We start from the raw sequence: 8,302 nt of genomic DNA on the forward strand, positions 1-8,302 counted from the left end.
AGCTGTGGTGGGTCCCGGGGGTAGTAGTTGGACTCGGGGCACATGCTAAGGGCACAACTATCGGCATTTGCAGAGGAACCAGGATGTGGAAGGTGAGAGAAGGCAGGGAGCAGTCACCGTATGGTGTTGAGCCCAGGCAGCTGGAAGGATGGAGCTTCCATTTACTGCGACAAGCACAGGAACAGGTTGCAAGGGCTGATCAGGAGTTTATTCTGGAAATACTATATTTCAGATGCCGGGAGCTGGAGCCCGTTCTGAAACTGAATTTATAGTATTGCACAGAGACCCCAACGTTGGTTATCAGTTCAGAGTCTGTGCCCCAGGAGGTGGCTGACAGGAGTGGAGTCCCTGAGTCCCAGATAGGTCATTCCACATTGGTGTCTCATGAGTGGACAACTGGCTTTGAGGGGTACAGTTTGAGCAGCAGAAGAAATATAGCACTCCAGAATAATTCTTAATCCTCTGGTGTTCTCTACTGCAGCACTCCAACTTTTACGTCTGTGGGCAGGCAATAACACCCAGAGTTGAAACTGTGGGACAGCCAGGCTGAAGAGACAGTATAGGAGTGCACATAGAAAAAGACCGTGGACATGACTCTGCAGCAGGAGCAACCTGTGTGCATCAGCACAAATCGTGCAGTTTTTGTAAATGGCAAAGAAATGACTAATCAGTTGCCTGCAGTTAGTTCTGGATGCACTGTTACATTTGACATTGAAGCTGTTGAAGGTGGAAACTTCAAGCTTCAAGTAACTATGAGCTCAAATAACGGAGAAGTGGTGTTAGACGGGTTCTTGATGAATCTTGTGTTTCTCTTTACTTTGGATGTTCACTGTTCTATCCTGGATGGAAAGTGTTAGTATTTTAGATATTTGGATGCTTGGCCTTGGTTTGCAGGATTTAACATAGCAATCCTCAGCCCAGCTTAGTTGTAATTGATAAAAAAAAAAAAAAAAATGACTGAATTCATCTCTCGGTTCGGCCACTGGAAATGGAAAGTTTACTGGATTCATTTTGTAATATTTTAGCAATAAGAGACTCAGATGTTTGTGGACAAAACCATGAATCAGCCAATTTTATTTTTAGCATACTGTTAACTGAAATAGCACAAGGCCATACAAAATTTTAAAATAAAACAATAGGAAAAGACCTGATAGAAGCCAGAGTTCTGTAATATACATTCACTCATGTGCTCTCCACAAGTGTGGTGAATATGATCTCCACATTCAGGTATTTGTAAGCAGTGTTGACTTTTATCCCATGTTCAATATTCCTTAAGTCCCAAAGGCATTATAGTTTTTGCATTTTTCAAAATGCCTGAGCAAATGTTTGTAATAGGCAAGTATTATCTTTTGTTCTTTCCTCACAATTTGATTCTAGATAGGCTAGAGGATTTTTACAGGGTAAAACTATTTCACATGGATGTGATGTGCACATGTGCATAGCCAGCCTCAGTGTTAAGTATGTTACTGTACGGAGGGTATGAGTTACAGTCCAGTTTGTCAGTTTGATAAATGGTCTTTTTGTGTACCAAAAATATATAGGGTAAATACTTGACCCATTTTTTTGAAAACTTAAATTTGTGTAAAATATTTATTTGAAGGACTTAAGTATGTAAAAATAATGGTCTTAACTTGCTATACCAGCCTACAGATTATTTTTAATGTGAATTTTTTTTTCACTTTTACCAATACTAGGAAAGTAGAAAAACAAATTTGATAGTTTTGTAAGATGATTTATTTGGGGATTCAATTTCCCCATTAGATAATCATGACCTTTTCGCCTTACTTATATACAAGTAAGTGGCCTTTCAGTTGTTTAGTGATCATTAAGAAAATGTTCTAGGCCGGCCCGGTGGCGCACTGGATAAGTGCGCCGCTTGGGAAGCGCGGCGGCGCTCCCGCCCGAGGGTTCGGATCCCACATACAGACCGGTTCCTGCTCACTGGCTGAGCGAGGCACAGGAGTGACACCGAGGGTTGCAATCCCGTTGCCGGTCCCCGGTCCGGTACGGGGGCAACACTAAGGGTTGCGATCCGTTGCCGGACACGGAAAAAGACAAAAAGACAAAAAAAAAAAAAAAGAAAAAAAGAAAATGTTCTAGACTGTAGACACCTGGGCCAGCTGTCTGAAATAAAGTAAAAATACTAAAAGTTAAATAAATAAATTAATTAATTTCAGAGGCCTGCTAGACTTAGGACTGAAGACACCATACAGGAAGTTAGACACGGAAGTCTGCAGTTCAGGATAATGGCTACGGCTAGAGATATACATTGGGAACCAACAGCAAACACGTGATTTTTAAAACCAAGAGATTTAAGTATAGTTAGAGAAGGAAAGAAGTCGAGGATAGAACCTGAGGCATACCAAGGTTCAGAGACTAGGGAGAAGAAGGGAGTCCTGCCAAGGAAACTGAAGGAAAGTCCAGGGTGCAGAAGAGGCAGCCATGTGTTCTAGAAGCGGAGTGAGGGAAGGAGGGTCAGCTGTGGCCAGTGCTGTGGGAGGTAAGAGGAACGCTCTGAATCGACCCTTGGATACAGCCTTGGCGACCTCACCTGTGATGGTGACCAGAGACCACTGCAGCAATAGGGACAAAAATCTGACTTGAGTCAAGAGAAAAACTAGGGCAGGAGGGAAAAGTAGAATAAAGGGAAAGTTATATTTTAACAGTGAAGTAAATAATAGCACGTTCACTTGCTGGTGGAGATGACCCAATAGGGAGAAAGAAATTGATAATGAAGGAGAGAGGGGAGAATTACCCGAGCGATGTCCTTGAGAAGCCGAGGGGGAATGGGATCTACGCAAACATTCATCCTGAGTAACAGGAGAGGGAACAGAGTGAACGGCACAGCTGGCGGCAGGTGGGCGGGTGAGGTGGGGGCGTTTGTGGAGATTCTTTTCGGACCACTCCTATTTTCTCCATGAAGCTAAAAAAGCAAAGACATCAGCTGATATAACGAATGGAGAAAGAGGGGATGCAGATTTCAAGAGGAGAAGGCGCCAGTGCGGTATGATGGCCAGGCACCTTCCAGAGCCCACCTGAGGTCAGCGGTCGTAGATTTAACAAGCGAAAAGTCAGTGCAATTGTATGTTTTTGGCCAACCTCACTCTGCTGCACAGGGAAAGGGGTAGGATGGCCAAAGACCTGGGGCCTTGCCAAGCAACCAAGATGCAGAAAGAGAGGAGTAGGAGAGTTTAATTTATTGATTGTGAAATATTATCCTTTCTTTAAGATAAAATGAGTGAAGTAAATTTTCCAAGGTCACTGAGCTAGTGAGACACTGACTTGGAATTTAAATCCAGGTCCAGCAGCCTTGAAAGCCTTTGGTCTTTCCACTGCCCTGTTCTCTCACTATCTGATAGAGGATTGCATTTTGTATACAGCCATTACGTGGTATATCTGCTCTACAGTCTCTGTGCCATTATATCATTCCACTTTGAATTGCATTCTTTTTATAATTCAGTATTAGCTTTTTCTTTTTCCAGACTGTGTTACAGTTGTTGTATTTTTTTAAATTATTGTATGGCCTACATACAAAAAAAAAAAATTAGAGTTCAGAGGTGTACAGCTTGATGAATGCCACAAAGTCATAATTGCCAATGAGCTTTTTGTATCTGGGAATTGATATCTTTTACTGGTTTTGTAAAATTCTCTTTTTCATGATTGTCACTGAGTCACTCTCTGATTATTCACCCTTGGGGGCACCAATTCTGTGAATGTTAGACCATTCTTTTTTGCCAATATGCTGCTTTATTCTTAAAAAAAAAAAAAAAAAAAATCTCATTTTACAGTGAAGAAAATGTCAACAAAGAATGTAACAAGATTTGACCACATTGTCCACAGCTCCTTACTGACCATTGTTCCCATTCTTACCCAACTTTCCTCTTCTATTTTGGTCCCATTCAGTATTTTAAAGAGAATCATTTACCAGTCATTGTCTGCTTTGTGGACCAAATAGACTTTGTCCCAGGCAATTGTATGGTCTCCAGGCCCACGCCAACCCCCTACATCCCCATCTCCTCTTTCCCTATGAAGATGGGTATATAAGCCCTGGACCCCAATGGAAAATTGGGACATTACTCTCTTGTAATTCCCCCACGCTTTCTAATTCTCCCAGCATGCTAAATAATAAAATTTGTTATGCCTTTTCATTTTGATCTAAATTTGTCAGTGATTCTTGCTAATGAAACTTCAGGGATGAGGAGGAAGTTCTCCTTGGCCCTGACAGTGGACTCGTGTGTCTGATTTTTCTCATCCTAGGCCTAAGAGACTGCTGAGAACTCTGTTCAGATTCTCAGACTTTTGGCTACCACAAATGCATTGGGGAAAAAGTGGTACCTAATGTCCCAGTTTCCTCAATGTGATCCCCTTTTTTCACAATCTTGGGCCTTTAGTCCTTGCTGTCTTGGGCCTGTGCAATAGCTTTAAACAGGTGTGGGTTTTTTTTTTTCAGGTTTTTTTGTTTGTTTTGTTTTGTTTTGCTTTTTGCTTTATATCACATCCAGTTTTTCTAATTGTTCTTGGTAGAAATGTTTGTCTGTAATATCTAGTCTTCCAGTAACCAAATTAGAAGTCTCTTCTTAATTACTTAAACCAATTGTATGTAGATTCTTTTATACGCTTTCATAGCCTATTAGCATGTGGCCAACACGGAGAAAGACACATCTCACTGGGCAATACCCAGAGGGATAAAGACCAGTGACTTGGTGCAGTGTATTACTTTACTGTTTCAGGAATGTTGATCTTTCTAATATCCTTCACAAAGTTGTCATTTTTGTTTTTGTTTTTTGCTGCCTCTTTTGAGTCAAAGAATGCCTAAAGAGTTAATTTTTTTCTTTTCAATTAAACTAGGGAATCTTTCTCAGGATTCATCACATCATGTTCTTAGAAAATTTCCACCTCTCATTAAAGCATGCCAGGTCACTTGATTAAAAGTTTCCAAGTAGTGGTTGGAGCAGAATCACTGGTTTCAAGATGTACAGACTAACCTCGAACTTAATAATGTGTTTTTAGGGAAATTTAAAAAAGGAACTTTAATTAAGAAAGAAAAATGGCACATCACAGATTTGTAATCAAGAAACTCAGTCATACAGAGCTTTATTTATTATCCATTTCCCCTTGAAATCCAGCTTGGAGAATGAGAGTGTATGATGAGGTTGAGTTGAAGCCTTGCTCGGAATCAACCTGTGCACACCCCTGACCCTGGGCACATCCACTCTCTGAATGTCATCAATCAGCCTGAGTGTGAGGGTTGAAGGTCAGGGAAGGAGACTTTTGGCTACCACAAATGCATTGGGGAAAAAGTGGTACCTAATGTCCCAGTTTCCTCAGTGTGATCCCCTTTTTTCACAATCTTGGGCCTTTAGTCCTTGCTGTCTTGGGCCTGTGCAATAGCTTTAAACAGGTGTGGGGTTTTTTTCCTCAGGTTTTTTTGTTTGTTTTGTTTTGTTTTGCTTTTTGCTTTATATCACATCCAGTTTTTNAAAAAAAAAAAATTAGAGTTCAGAGGTGTACAGCTTGATGAATGCCACAAAGTCATAATTGCCAATGAGCTTTTTGTATCTGGGAATTGATATCTTTTACTGGTTTTGTAAAATTCTCTTTTTCATGATTGTCACTGAGTCACTCTCTGATTATTCACCCTTGGGGGCACCAATTCTGTGAATGTTAGACCATTCTTTTTTGCCAATATGCTGCTTTATTCTTCGCCATACTTTTCATCATGTATTCTTCCTTGTGATTCATTCTGGCTATTTTCTTTCACCTATTCTTTAGATCTCTAGTGAAATTCTCCAAATTGACTTTTAATTCTTAATCATACTCTGTTATTTTAAAGTCTGTGTCTGATAATTTTGATATCTGAAGTTTTTTGCACTTCTGATCCTGTTGTCCGGTTTTTCTCTTTGTTTTCTGTCCATTCTTATCCATTTTTATCTCTGTCGTTTTCAACTGTATTTAAGACATTACGATGAAAAATTAGAGCTCATCTGAGGTATTGGTTCATACTATCAATCTTCAGAAAAGACTTACTTCTGCTTCAGACAGGCAGTCGGGGTAGGGATGGATAACCTTGATCCAAAAGAGGACTGAGCCGATTCACGGCTGGACTTCAGTCTTGGTGGGGATTGATGTATTTCTGGTTCACCCTTACTCTTAGGTGTTACCCTATAACGTCCCCAACTAAAAGCCTAGGGCACTTTCCAGGACCTCTCCTTCACAGTCACATTGGNTAACGTCCCCAACTAAAAGCCTAGGGCACTTTCCAGGACCTCTCCTTCACAGTCACATTGGGGTATAGAAAAGTGTTACCCCCAAAATATGGTGCTTTCATATGCTGGAATAAAGAAGCAGCCTCAAGGTCTCTCTGACTCCCCCGCCACCTTGTCTCTCAAGTCTCTGTCACTCTCCAAAGCACAGAATGAAGCCGTTCCCTCATCTGCCTGAAGTCTGGACCCACCAAAGAAGAGGACAATGACGCCTGGTCCTTTCTCTGAGTTTTCGTTAACTTAACTCATATCACAGGAAGGAAGACTGGAGTCTGCCAACCCACCTGAACTAACTTTTGTTACAGACCGTTATCTTCTATTTTGGTCCCATTCAGTATTTTAAAGAGAATCATTTACCAGTCATTGTCTGCTTTGTGGACCAAATAGACTTTGTCCCAGGCAATTGTATGGTCTCCAGGCCCACGCCAACCCCCTACATCCCCATCTCCTCTTTCCCTATGAAGATGGGTATATAAGCCCTGTACCCCAATGGAAAATTGGGACATTACTCTCTTGTAATTCCCCCACGCTTTCTAATTCTCCCAGCATGCTAAATAATAAAATTTGTTATGCCTTTTCATTTTGATCTAAATTTGTCAGTGATTCTTGCTAATGAAACTTCAGGGATGAGGAGGAAGTTCTCCTTGGCCCTGACAGTGGACTCGTGTGTCTGATTTTTCTCATCCTAGGCCTAAGAGACTGCTGAGAACTCTGTTCAGATTCTCAGACTTTTGGCTACCACAAATGCATTGGGGAAAAAGTGGTACCTAATGTCCCAGTTTCCTCAGTGTGATCCCCTTTTTTCACAATCTTGGGCCTTTAGTCCTTGCTGTCTTGGGCCTGTGCAATAGCTTTAAACAGGTGTGGGGTTTTTTTCCTCAGGTTTTTTTGTTTGTTTTGTTTTGTTTTGCTTTTTGCTTTATATCACATCCAGTTTTTNATCAAGAAACTCAGTCATACAGAGCTTTATTTATTATCCATTTCCCCTTGAAATCCAGCTTAGAGAATGAGAGTGTATGATGAGGTTGAGTTGAAGCCTTGCTCGGAATCAATCTGTGCACACCCCTGACCCTAGGCACATCCACTCTCTGAACGTCATCAATCAGCCTGAATGTGAGGGTTGAAGGTCAGGGAGGTTAGAAAGGAGAAGAAGTGGGAGCTCACTGTAAAAAGTGGAGAATTGGGTTGGGTTAAATGCCTCCATATGAACAAAGAGACATGCTCACAGACTGTATGGGTGAGGACAGAAAAATGCCGGTGACCTCTCTGCATAATGATTATTTTAGCTCAATCACCTTGAACATCTCTTGTGTCACATAAGAAATCATAGTCCCTAAAACTAAGTTATCTCAATTTAATCACTTGGCACTTGTGTTGAGGAAGCTCCTGAGGCTGAATCAAGGTCGACAAGAAAAGGCACTGCGAGGGGTGGTATCAACTACATGTTTGGGGTGGGCGAAGCAGAAGCACAGGGGTTGTGGATTTGTCACTTCTCTCATTAGAAAACATGTATAATTGTAATTATTCCACAAATTTCCACATCATTACTTTAACTTTTTCCTAAGGCAATCTCACGATGTGCATAAACAGGTATTAAAAATCCCATTTTAGGGCCGAGCCTGTGGCGCACTTGGGAGAGTGCGGCGCTGGGAGCGCAGTAGTGCTCCCTCTGCAGGTTCGGATCCTATATAGGGATGACCGGTGTGCTCACTGGCTGAGCGCGGTGCGGCCGGTCTCAAAAAGGACAAAAAAAAAAAAAAAAAATCTCATTTTAAAGTGAAGAAAATGTCAACAAAGAATGTAACAAGATTTGACCACATTGTCCACAGCTCCTTACTGACCATTGTTCCCATTCTTACCCAACTTTCCCACAGTTGTAAGAAAGACAAATAGGTGCTTTATGTAAAAGAAAGGTGAACTGGGCAAAGACATTTATAGCATTGCTCTTGAAGAACATAATGAATGTTCAATATATTATAGTAAACGACTGTGTCCACTCATGTTAAAAAAGTAAGACAAGTAATTTGGAATATTTTATA

The 8,302-nt window shown here is 41.1% G+C and overlaps 1 pseudogene; it reads left to right on the plus strand.

The window, feature by feature from the left end:
* Positions 1 to 232: 232 nt before the first annotated feature.
* LOC103592114 lies at positions 233 to 865 on the plus strand (annotated as a pseudogene).
* Positions 866 to 8,302: the final 7,437 nt, after the last annotated feature.

Source organism: Galeopterus variegatus, unplaced genomic scaffold (genome assembly GCF_000696425.1).
Source record: "Galeopterus variegatus unplaced genomic scaffold, G_variegatus-3.0.2 Scaffold1091, whole genome shotgun sequence".
Classification (NCBI taxonomy): domain Eukaryota; kingdom Metazoa; phylum Chordata; class Mammalia; order Dermoptera; family Cynocephalidae; genus Galeopterus; species Galeopterus variegatus.